The following is a 12,541-nucleotide window of genomic DNA, read 5'->3' as shown; positions in this document are numbered from 1 at the left end:
ACAGGATGTGCAATGGAGGCAAGTCTGTTATTGGGTTAACCAACCAAATTCTTACTGTAGTTGACATCTGCTACTCTAGGAGGAGTTTACATCTATATTGTAAACGTAATCAGAAGTCTGTAATGGGGGAGGTCACAAGTCCCAGTGGACAAACTATTGATGTTGTTTTGTTAAGTGGACACGATACGCCTATCAAATTGCCTTCCAGGTTCTTGGTGAGATACAGTATTCAATAGAAGGTAGACAGTATTCAAGATGAGCAAGACACAGAGGGAGGAAGATGGCTGGTGCAGAGAAGAGCAGTGTCAGCTCATGAAGGTGATTTACAGCATACAGAGAGCTTCACATGTCACAAGTACAGTTAACCCTTCTGCCCCTTTCCCTTTCTTTTTGTGGAGCTGGGTTGAACATTGGTTACTTTTCTGTTGCTGTGATAAAACACCACGACCCACAGAGACTTAATAGAAGAGTTTATTTGGGCTTATGATTGCAGAGAGAGTGTTCATCGTGACAAGGGAGGCACGGCAGCAGGCAGCCAGAGTGGAATGACCCCTTCTTCAAGAACACCCAGAAAATAAGGAGTGAACTGGAAGTGGGGTAAAGTTGTGAACTCTCAAAGTTCGCCCCTAGTGATAGGCTTCCCCCAGCAAGGCTGCACCTTTTTTTTTTGTTGTTGTTGTTTTGTTTTTTGTTTTTGTTTTGTTTTTGTTTTTTGAAACAGGGTTTCTCTGTATAGCCCAGGCTATCCTGGAACTCACTTTGTAGACCAGGCTGGCCTCAAACTCAGAAATCCGCCTGCCTCTGCCAACCAAGTGCTGGGATTAAAGGCGTGCGGTGCCACTGCCCGGCAAGGCTGCACCTTTTGAAGACTCCGCTGCTTCCCTAAATAGACAGGAGACCAAGGGCGGAACCCAGGCAGCTCTCTATCCTAGACAAGCACTTCTGAGCTCTAGCCCCAGTCGTTGGTTTTGTGGGATAGCTATGCAGCCCAGGATGGCCTGGGCCTGCTTTTCTCTACTCAGTACTGGGATTACAGTAGTACATAAGTCTACAGGTATTTCAATGTCCTTTTTATCAATTCCCTAACGGTCTGTGTGAATAATCAATAAAAAAACCAAACCAAACCAAATAAACCCAGGCTTAGTATGTGGCACATTTAGCTGTGAGCTGTCAATCTTTAGCTCATAATTCTTATGCCACATGGATCTAGGCTACAAACCTGCTTCCTTGTCTCTCTTGGTGGAATTTGTAGAGCCTCTCCTCTTCTAGCCAATGCTGTGAGATTTCAGTGTGGCCTTTAAGCTCTCGGGCCACTTTAAAAAAGGACAAGGGGCCTGGAAGAGCCGAGTGGGGGTTGAGAGGAGGAAGGGCCTGCCTTTGGGCCCTATATATTGCATCATCTCAAGACCCTTCCACGTCTGGCTTCCTTGACCAGAAGAGTGTGGGAGAGAGAGGGCGAGGAATGGAGTGGGGCAACCCAGTTGACGGTTGGTCCACAGCCAAGCTTATAGGAGTGAAGACACCAGGTTTTCACTAAAATAGTGCTTGGGGTACTTCTGTTCCGACTCCCAGAGAAGACTGTGGGCCGTTTCCTCCTTCCACTTTCTGAAAGAATAGAGACTATTTCTGAGTGCTTTGCTGGAGCATCTTGTGTGTGGTTACTGCTATGTCTCTGGGGCCGCCCTCTCTCTGACTGCATGTAGTTTGGATTCTTCTTTGCCAGGAAGGAAGAGAAAGAGGAAGAGGAAGAGGAAGAGGAAGAGGCCTGAGAACCAGGTCAGTGACTTGCCAAGTTGCCTCAGGCTAATTCTTTTAATTAGGTGAGAGTGGAGCCAGGAATGTGGAGAGAGTTCAGGAAGCCTGTGGATGATTTCTCTGTGGGTTCTTTGTGCAGGGAACCCTGTGGCTCTCCAAGCTTTACATCTGTGCTTTTCACCAACCTGGTCAAAATAGTCAGGAAAGAAAAGGTTTTGATCTCGAGCAGGCTTTGTTCTTGTTAATTCGTACACAATATGGCAAACAGTTATTTATATGTCATTTGCACTGTGCTGTCTTCCAAGAATCCCCAGAGACAGTACAAGATTCAACATACATAGGGTAAATGCAAATCCTTCACCATGTTATATGACAGACTAAAGCATCAAGGGAGTTTGAGATGGGGAGCGGGGTCCTGAACGCAATTCCCTTTGGCTATTGTGGAACAGCTGCAGCCATGTGCAGCTGCTTTCATATATAACTTAAATGACAGATATGAGTCATCTTATAGTTCTAGCAGATGAGAGTCTGACAGCGTGGTGTCAGCAGGGGTGGCTCCTTTTCGAAGATCTGAGAGAAGGGTCGGATTCTTGCTCTCTCCTAGGATTCTACATGACTGTCACCTTGTATTGTTTCAACTCCTTTGTATGCATGCCTATAGTTAAATTGCCCTTTTCTATCAGGATGCCAGCTAGCCTTATTGGATTGGGGGTGGGGGTGGGGGTGGGAGTGGGAGTGGGGCAGCATCCAGATGACCTCATCTTGATTCAACAGCCATGTACAGACATCACAGATTTAGGGCACCCTACAAAATGCAGGCTGTAGGGGTGGACTAGGCAATCACATCATAATTGAGGGTAGAAGCAATTTTAGGTGGGCTTTAATTGAACATGGCTAGAGCTTTTATAAGAAAAGATAGCTATGCAGGGGTGGGGGAGCGGGAATGAGCAACGATGCAAAGGTTGGAATGATGGCCATAAGCCAAAAAGTGCTGGGTCACCAGAAGCTGAAAGACAAAAAGGACTCTCCTTTGGGGGTTCAGAGGAAGCATAGGTCTGGCTTGTCTCTCTGTGTGAGAGACCGTGTTCCCGTTGCTGCTGTCACACACACAGCCTGTGGTGCTTTCTTACAGCAGCCTTCAGAAACAAACACAGTCTTGCTCCCTGTGTGAAAACCAAGAGCATCCTTATTGTGTAGACTCTCAGTTTCCTGCTCCCTCCTCTGATGAGTCCAACTTCTTCCACCCCAACTTGTCTAAGCCCACACAGTTCTTCCAATGCCTCCCCAGTCTGAGACTTGGAAAGGGTGATTTATTGGCATTCAAGGTTAAGTCTTCCTGAACATTCTCAGGTAGTCTTTCTCCCTCTCAGTCCACCCTTCTTCAAGCGTATCCCTGGTGTTTTAGCTTCGTAGCCTCTTCCATGGCACCTGGCCTGGTTTGGTTTCCTTGTCAACTTGATACAAGCTGGAGTCATCTGGGGAGAGAGAATTTCAAACAGAGAAGTTGCCTATCTCAGTTTGGTTTGTAGGTGAGTCTGTAGGGGGATTTTCTTAGTTAATGATTCATATGGGAGCACCCAGTCTATCGTAGGTGGTTCTGTCCACAGGCAGATGGTCCTGGGCTGTGTAAGAAAGCAAGCTGAGTGGGCCACAGAGAGCAAGCCAGTAAGGAACATTCTCCACGGTGTCAGCTTCAGTTCCTGCCTTGAGTTCCTGCCCTGACTTCCCTGCTTGGTGGACTGTGATCATGAGTGTAAGCCAAGTGAACCCTTTCTTCCCCAAGTAGCTTTTTGGTCATGGTGCTTATCACAGTAATAGAAAACAAACTAGGGCCAGCCTCACCCAATATTCCCAGTTGTCAAGCGCACGAGTCAGCATCCGGTGACCAAACCCAGTATGTATTTTCCATACCTCTCCTCTTGTCCTTGTTTTCTTCTTCAGGCTGGTCTCCTTTGACAGCTTTGCCTGCTCTTGGTTTCTGAAACACTCCTAGATCTTCTGTTTCCTTTGTGGACTCTTATACAGCTACCAACTCTTATGTCGGTGTTGTTTGGGATTTTAGCCCTTTTTCTTGTTAGGACAATCTCAGTGACACCCTTAGTCTGTATGTGCTCTGTCAGGAGGACAGTGATGTCTCTATAGATGGCAGAGATCTCATCCACGCCTCTGTTATTTTGCTTCCAAGTATTTCTAGGCTTGTGATAAAAGTATCTGCCTCTCTTCCTTCACAGCTTTCTCCTCTGCGTGAGTCTACAATCTCCCTCTCATCTCTTGTATGGACATATAGTTAATGCAGAGTGGCTTCATATCAAGATCCTTAACTTGGTTGGCTCTCTGGAGATCTTTTTCCACATAAAGCTACATTCATCTGATTCTGGGTAGATTCTTTTGAGGGACCAATACTCAATCCATTCTCAGCACTCCACCAATCAAGTGTCCCTTGGGGACCCTCTACTGCAATCTGACATCCTCTGCCCTTGTCACTTATTAGATGGCTTGTCCTAAATGTTGCCTTCTTGGCCCATCTGCTCTCCCCTAGTTCATCCCCTGGGGCAGCATCAAAAGTGATCTTTCCACAATGTGAAACTGACCCCATCACTCTGCCATTAAATAAAAAATAAAAAAAGCATGTTTCTGAAGAGCTGGTCTGCAGCAGATCTGTAATGTTGAATATTTCATGAACTACATAGATAGCAATGGAAAGTCCCCTAGCTTTAAACTGCAGAGAATGTGCTCCAGTTTCTAAAGTGGGGCAATTATAATGCATTTATCTGAGCCATGTCTGTTGTGTGTGCCCCCAGACTCAGATCTCCCAACTAGTGAATCAGGGCTCCAGGCTCAAACTAGCTTTGCCTAACTCAGTGTTTTTTAACCTTCCTAATGCTGTGACCAGTTGATACATACAGTTCCTCATGATGTGATGACCATAAAGTTGTTTCTCATTGCTACTTACTAACTGTAATTTTGCTACTGTTTTGAACTGTAATATAAATATCTGATATGCAGAATATCTGACATGCGACCCCTGTGAAAGGGGTTGTGATGCACAGGTTGAGGGCTGCTGCTCTAACTGGATGCAAGTTAAATATGCACACTTGCTAAATAAAAGTGAAGTTGGAAACTCCCCAATCCCTTTGAAGAAACAAGTCTCCAAATGTTAGATACTGTCAACCAGTTGCCTTAGACCCCAGTATAAGATGGTATTTTAATGTTCTCCACACTTTGTCTCCAGTGACTTCAGTACTCCCAGTATGCACAAGCTAACACAAGAGCAAGAAGTGGTCATTCTGGGTCCACCCTAATTCACTCTAGATGATACATGCTTTAACAGTGTGCCTTTACAAAGTCAAATCAGAAGGACCAATACTTAGGGAAGGTAAGTCAATGACCCTTATCAAGTGAACCATTTAGTATCACCTATTGGAAACAAGTAAATTTCACCAAAATCTCTAAGCAGACCAAACTCCCAAGTACCCATGAACCTTTCCCATTGGAAAGAAAACTATTTTATTTATTTAGAGAAAGGATCTCACACCACCTAGGCTGAGCTCAAGGCTCACCTTGAACTCAAGATACTCCCTTTCCATCTTTGGGTTGCTGGGATTATATGTGCCCCACCATACTCCGTTTATTTAATGCTGAGGGCTGAGCCCAGGCACAGTGCATGTCCAGCAAATACTGCCCGAACTGAACTATATTCCTGAGATGGATAGGTAGCTGAGTGGTAAAGCATTGCCAGGAATGCACTTGGCTTGACACTAGGTCTTGAAAAACCAACATCAAAACCCCCAAACAGTTATCACCAGGTTGATTGATTATTTCTCATCAGGTTTGCCTAAGACAGCTCAGCCAAACCTGTGGCATGATGTCCCCTAACTCCCAAGCCCTAGGATGGGTCCTCCACAATTGCTATGGCAGCTTGACTTCTATTATAATTTTAAGTATCTTGAGACAGCAAATGACAGGAACAAAGCTCAAGTCTAACAATAGTGTGTATTGGCTCAGGAACTGAGAAGCTTTGGAAATGGTTTGGTTTAGTCTTGACTGAATCCAGTGGCTTAAAGAAACGTCCTGTAGCATGGCTGCTTTCTCCATCTTTCACTTTCCTTTGTCTTATGCTGGCTCCTAGCTCTGGAAGCCTCTTACCAGGTGGTACTTGGTGAATGCAGGCTTGATTCCCACTAAGGCAGCAGCCTCAGAGATAAAACACCTGTCCTTCCTCTCCACAGGGAGGGTTCCAGGCCTTTCCAGGATGCCCAGATCTGCAGGCACACAAGTCCCTATGTCAAGGGCATTGTCTATACACATAATCTGTGATATTCTCTCCAGTTCTTTAGAATGTGCGAAGGCCATGGGCATCCTTGTTCTGCCGTATTGTTCAAGAATGATGGCAAAGTGTGCATGGCAGGCCAGGTCCATCATTTCCCTGAGTCTTTCTGATTCGTGGTTGTTTGGATCTCTGGTTGTGCAGCTTGCAGATATGGCGTGTTTGCCGCCCTTCATTCTCTAAGCCCTGCTACCACCAAAGTTTTAAGATTGGCTTATACTCTGCCGGTTTGTGTGACATTTCTTCCCTTAACATAATACTAGTGCCTGGCAGTCCCAGCTCCCTTTTGGATCAAGGGATGAGTTTGCCTTACCGGAGTCACTCGAGGGTAGAAACGTGGTTTCTCAAAGGTATAGTATGGTAGAAGAAGAGTATTGAATGCTGGGCAGGCAGAGTCTGAATGGGTAATAAGCAGAAAAGAAGCAGAAAAGCACTGTCTGTAATTTCACTATAGTAGTCCAAAGGGAAGAAATTCACCGATGCAAAAATAAGATCTGTGCATAAGTAAATATGTGCACATACAATTTTATATGCACATGTTTCTCTTTTTTCTTTTCACAGAGAAATCAGGTAAGAGAATCAGGATGTTCTAAGTCCTGATTTCAGAGTCATAATCACAGGCTAAGGCAACCCTAAGCAGTAAGCTCTAATCCACCTTCCCAAAAGAAGAACACGTAAAGATTGTCCCATATAATGTTTAATTTGCTTTTGGTTGGAGGTAGAGCTTCTGGACCTTGTCAGGTACTTATCATTCTAAATGAGGTTTGAGATGAGGCCCCAGCTAGCCTTGAACTTGCATTCTGCCTGCCTCAGCCTCCAGAGTGCTGGGGTTACAGGCATAAACTGCCATACTGGCTTCCCAGCGAGATCATGGATGGGTAGTCGGGCTTGCTTGTGATGTATAGGCGCCATCATGGTTTAGGATTGGTGGGGTTCTCATGTGCATATCCACCTCTTCTTGCATGATTTCATCAGGCCTGAACTTTTGAAGACCTCTCTTAAGAGTTGCAGTCTACTGGGTGTGGTGGCGCACACCTTTAATCCCAGCACTTGGGACGCAGAGGCAGGTGGATTTCTGAGTTCGAGGCCAGCCTGGTCTACAAAGTGAGTCCCAGGACAGCCAGGGCTATACAGAGAAACCCTGTCTCAGGAAAAAAAAAAAAAAAAAAAAAAAAAAAAGAGTTGCAGTCTGGCAGCTTGGCAGAGCAAACTATCGACGCTTCTAGGTTTGTTTTCTTCTGCACTAGAAAGCAGCAGCTACCCAGCCCTGATCTAATGAGCATGATTTGTCTGTTTCAAAGCTTAGAAATGTGTTCTTTGGGGGCGGGGGCAGGAGAGATGTCTCAGCAGTTAGGAGAAAGTACTGCTCTTGCAGAGGACCTAAGTTCAGTTCCCAGCGCTAATATTGGGTGGCTCCCAACTGCCTGTAATTCAGCTCCAGGGTGTCTGATGCCTTTTTCTGGACTCTGCAGATACCTGCACTATACATATGACATGCTTTTCTCCCACATTGATCTATAGCTATTCTCTCTAAAATGTATCTTCTCTCCAGCAACTGTGTGAGTTTTGAGATGTCTCTCTGTGCCACTTTTTACAGTAGTTCAGGGGTTACAGGTTATAAGGTCTCTCGGGTGTTTCTTGTATGAGTTTGAGGCTCATCACCTTGGTTTCAGATCAGTAACAAGGCAGGCTTCTGGAATGTGTATATGGTTTCAGTATAAACAGTCCCCAAGCTCATGTATCAACCTGACAAAGTCTAGACTCTAAAGTTTGTTTCAGAAGGAAAAAAAAAAAAAAAAAAAAAGAGGAGGAGGAGGATTTTAGAAAGAACAGCAAATCTGAAAAGCAGAGGTGTATTTATATAACTAGATTGTTGTATATTCAGGTAAATTCAGTAAACCAAAGTGAAACTGATCTAATCTGCAAGTCACCACTGTCACTGTGCCTTCAAAAGGGCCAGGTGAAAGGGCATGCTCTCTTGTCTTGGCTTGACTGGGCAGATGGCCAGCACCTCAGAGCATGGCCTCCAGCGTGTGTCTGCTCATTATCATTCTTGCTCTGAGACCCTGAAGTTCAAAGGGATGAAGGGGTGCCTCAGGAGCCAGGCTGGCCCGTGGGCACTCTAACCTAACAGGTAAGGATTTACTCTGATGCATAGGGCCCCGGGGATGCAGATCACTACCCCAGAGCTATTGCTCAGTTCAAGAGAAAACAAACTCCCATGCGAGTTTTTCTCACATTCCTCAGGGTGCCTGGGGTGATCCCCTCTCTCCCATGATTTTCCCAGACTTCTGAAGTGTAGCTCAACCTGCAGTCCTGCTGTCATGCTTGCCAGAGAGTCAGGGACACAGTTTGCTCGCTGATATTTGACTTACGCTAAGGGGTCAATCAGAGGCAGCAAAGGACAGAAGGATCAAAGCCATATGTTTGAATGAAACATTAAAAACAAACCCAATAAACAGCAGGAGGAAAATGATGGGGCTTGTGAGCAAAAATCAATGCGTTATAAAACTATATATATATAGCCTCATGTTGGGTAAGTACAATTTTTAGGCAAATCTTTTTCAGTGATATATTTATTCTCACAAGTACAAAACTATATATCAAATGGATAAATTAAAAAAAAAACTGCATGTGGGGCACCTTGGCATATATCTATAATCCCAGCTACCTGGGAGGCTGAGGCAGGAGAATTGCAACTTTGAGGATTGCCTGGGCTACAGAATGAGTTTAAAGATGGCCTGGGAAGCTAAGTAAGATCCTATCTCAAAACACCAAAATAAAGAAAGAGCTGGGAATATACCTCAGCCCTTGCTTAGCATATATGAAGTTTTGAGTTCAATTCTCCTGGCTGCAGAAAACAATAAAAAATAATAACAGACTAAAACTCTATTTAGTTCATTCATATTAGATGCAGCAACTGTCTGGGTCCTAATTTCTTTTATAATCAGTCAGAAACTAAAATAGACAAATGAGGGCTAGAGAGATGGCTCAGTGGTTAAGAGCACTGACTGCTCTTCCGAAGGTCCTGAGTTCAAATCCCAGCAACCACATGACGGTTCACAGCCATCCACAATGAGATCTGACACCCTCTTCTGGTGTGTCTGAAGACAGCTACAGTGTACTTAGATATAATAATAAATAAATCTTAAAAAAAAATAGACAAATGGTCCAGGACTGGAGCCTTAGGGCTGCAGACAAATGCCACTGTCTAGACTGCTTTTCACCTAGAGTGTTTCTCTTCCTATTGCTCGCCAGGTCTCTTTGCTAGCCTTTCTCCAATCTATCCTTGATGGTAATCTCTGCAGAAAATGCTCTTGGGGCACCCTTGTGAGCCCATCTGGCTCCAGGTTTTCTGAAAGTGGGCCACAGCACACGTTTTCTGTCTCCTTCCTTCCTTCCTTCCTTCCTTCCTTCCTTCCTTCCTTCCTTCCTTCCTTCCTTCCTCCCTCCGTTCCTCCCTCCCTCCCTCTCTTCCTTCCATCCTTCTTCTTTTTTCTTTGTTGAGACAGGGTTTTTCTCTGTAACTTGGAACTCACAGTGTAGCTGGTGTGACCTTGAACTCCTGATCCTTCTGCCTCCATCTCAATGGGATGCTAGGTGTGCCCCTCCCCAGTACTCCTGGTTTGGTTAAGCATGTTAATACAATTTTCAGATCTGTCTTTGTTACATCCAGATGAATGCTTTTCAAATTGACGTATTTTCCAAAGCTCATTTCATTGTTTTGACCAATGATAGCTCTAACACATTCTTCATGGGTATAAAATATCTCAATATGGGTGGTTTATTTTTTGTTATCTAATTTGATAATTTTAATCAATAGAAGTAGACGCTCCATGGTTTTGTTCTGCACAGTGCACCAGAGATCAGTGGTTCTTTCGTGGTCTTGCCTCAGTTCTTCTGTGGGTGTGACTGGGTAACACATGGACATGTCCCATGTGCTTTTCGCTACGAGACCTGACTTTGGATGAGGTTTAGGGAGAAAGAAAAAAAAAAAGAGAATATTTGGAGGTCCACTGATCTGATCTTCACTGCATGCCTGGGAGTCAGCTGATGTCTGTTTCCAGGCCTGGATGCTAGAAGGGGTCCAGCCTTGACCGCATCTGTAGGAACAGGGTAAGCATTACATCAAGCCCCGTGTCTTCATATTCACCTTCATTATATTAAATAACGAAGTGCTTAGTCTTGGGAGGGCTGTTTTCAATGTGCTTAGAGCAAAATAAGGAAGTCTATGCTGCAGATCTGGCTCAGAAAAAGCTGTAGGCTAGTTTGATTCTGGTATTCTTCCTATTGACCAACCAAGGAACAGCTAAGATTATGGGTTGGAGTCCCCCAGCCCGGAGCCCGCCTCATCCACCTGATAGCTGCTCATGGGAAAGTCGACAAAGTTCTCTGGGTCTGGCTCCCTGTATCTCAGAGGAGGCTGTCTATATCCCAGTCATAGGCCCTTTGTGAGGGACAGCCTGCTGATACTACATGTAAGAGAAACCCTGGCATGAGGCAGACACCCAGTAAATGGCAGTTGCAGTTGAATCAAGAATCTCACTGCTACTGGCAGCATGGCAGGCATTCCTCGTTTTATAAAGGAGGCTTACTCACAAAGGTGACTTACTCAAGGCGGCTTCATTAGCTTGAGTTAGAACCCCATAAATAGAACCATAGCTATCCCGGGCGGTGGTGGCGCACGCCTTTAATCTCAGCATTTGGGAGGCAGAGGCAGGCGGATTTCTGAGTTCGAGGCCAGCCTGGTCTACAGAGTGAGTTCCAGGACAGCCAGAGCTACACAGAGAAACCCTGTCTCAACAAACACACACACACACACACACACACACACACACACACACACACCAGAAACATGGTTAATCAAACCCTGGCAATAATGCTGCTAAGCACAGAGAGACAAATTTGTCTCTGAAGAATCAAAAAGCAAAAAGCTTGGATAATTAAAATTCTAAAGTTTTTGATGCTGGAAGAGGAAGTTACAAACTCCCAAGTCTGTACTTTGGAAGCAGAGGCAAGTGGTTGTCTGGGATTGCAAGGTCAGCCTGGTCTACATAATGAGTTCTGGGCTAGCCAGGGCTACGGAGTGAGATCTAGTGCGGTGTTCTTCTTATGGAGGCCTTCTTCCTCCCATCTGTCATTGGAACTGTTAGCTGTTCTTAGTCATTTTTTATTTTTATAGAGATTTTTTTTCCTTTTAGACACAGGGTTTCTCTGTGTAGCTCTGGCTATCCTGGAACTCACTGTGTAGACCTGGTTGGCCTCAAACTCAGAGAGATCTACTTGCCTCTGCTTCCAAAGTGCTGGAATTAAAGGCATATGCGCATCACACTGCCTGGCTCGCCCTCTCTCTCTCTTTTAAAAGTGATTTCTAAAACCCAGTCTCTCATTTGAAATAATGCAATTTTGTTCTGATTGCAATAATAGTTTGAGGCTGGAGAGATGGCTCACTGGTTAAGCGGATGTACTACTCTTGCAGAGGACCTTAGTCTGGTTCCCAGCACCCACGTTAGGAGGCTCAACCATCTGTAACTCCAGTGCACATACCCAACCCCACCCGTCCCTAATTAGAAAATAAGCAATAGCTTCCTATGGACACTTATCTCTGTAGTCCCTGCCAATCCTACAAAGCATTCATATCACTGGGCGGTGTGGAAGCCACGTCCTTCTCAGGATAAACATCTGCTCGAGTGTAAAGACAGGAAGCAAGGAACTGGGTTTGAGTCCAAGTCTAGCCTTGCCAGTTGATCTGGCACTGTTCTCCCCAAGGAGATCATTCCTAGCCGAACTACCGCTAGCTTGGTCACGTCTGCTAAGTGAGAAAGGAATTTAACATTGGAACAGGACTTGGGGACGGAGCTCAGTGGGTACACAAAGCCCCTGGTTTGTTTCTTTTTATTTTGATGTTTGTATTTTTCCCTTGTTGTTGTTGGTTTGTTTGTTATTTTTGTTTTTTTTCTAAACAGGGTTTTCCTGTGTAGCCTTGGCTGTCCTGAAACTTGCTCTGTAGACCAGGCTGGAGCTTTAAATTGAAAGAGATCCACCCGCTTCTCTGCTTCCTGAGTTCTGGGATTAAAGGTGCGTGCCCAGCACCTGGCTTATTCTGGTGTTTTGAGTTTAGCCTTAAACTCACTATGTCGTCAGAGATCTCTATAAGGTTCTGACCATCTTGCCTTTAACTTCAGAAGTGTTGCAGTTACAGGTGTGCACCACCCTGCTATTTGGTTAGATTTTTGGTTTTGTTTGCTTAGACTGATCTCAAATCTTCCCACATCTTCCTCTTGAATGGTGGGATTACATACTTGTACCATCAACTCGGCTGTCAATTATATTCTTGGCCATGTATTTTCAATCTTTTCTTCCCCTGTTATTTTGAGGCATGGTTTCCATAGGTAGCTGAGGCTGCCTTGAACTCCTGATCTTCCTGCTTCTACTTCTTAAATGCTGAGATAAGATGCT

General features: G+C 44.9%; 1 protein-coding gene and 1 non-coding gene across 2 annotated transcripts in view; both read right to left on the bottom strand.

Annotated features, from left to right (window-relative positions):
* Window positions 1-6,647: 6,647 nt before the first annotated feature.
* On the bottom strand, window positions 6,648-6,779 carry Gm25369. Its single transcript, XR_003949074.1, has one exon. It is a non-coding gene; the product is annotated as a U8 small nucleolar RNA (small nucleolar RNA).
* Window positions 6,780-9,584: 2,805 nt separating this feature from the next.
* Mthfd1l (methylenetetrahydrofolate dehydrogenase (NADP+ dependent) 1-like) overlaps window positions 9,585-12,541 on the bottom strand; it is a 194,190-nt gene continuing 191,233 nt past the window's right edge. The window contains exon 28 of the mRNA NM_001170785.1: window positions 9,585-10,185. The gene's annotated coding sequence lies outside the window, so the exon portion shown is untranslated. The remainder of the gene's footprint in view (window positions 10,186-12,541) is intronic.

Source organism: Mus musculus, chromosome 10, assembly GCF_000001635.26.
Source record: "Mus musculus strain C57BL/6J chromosome 10, GRCm38.p6 C57BL/6J".
Lineage (NCBI taxonomy): Eukaryota > Metazoa > Chordata > Mammalia > Rodentia > Muridae > Mus > Mus musculus.
Note: the sequence above shows the minus strand (reverse complement) of the source record. Positions and strands in the feature narration are given on the sequence as shown.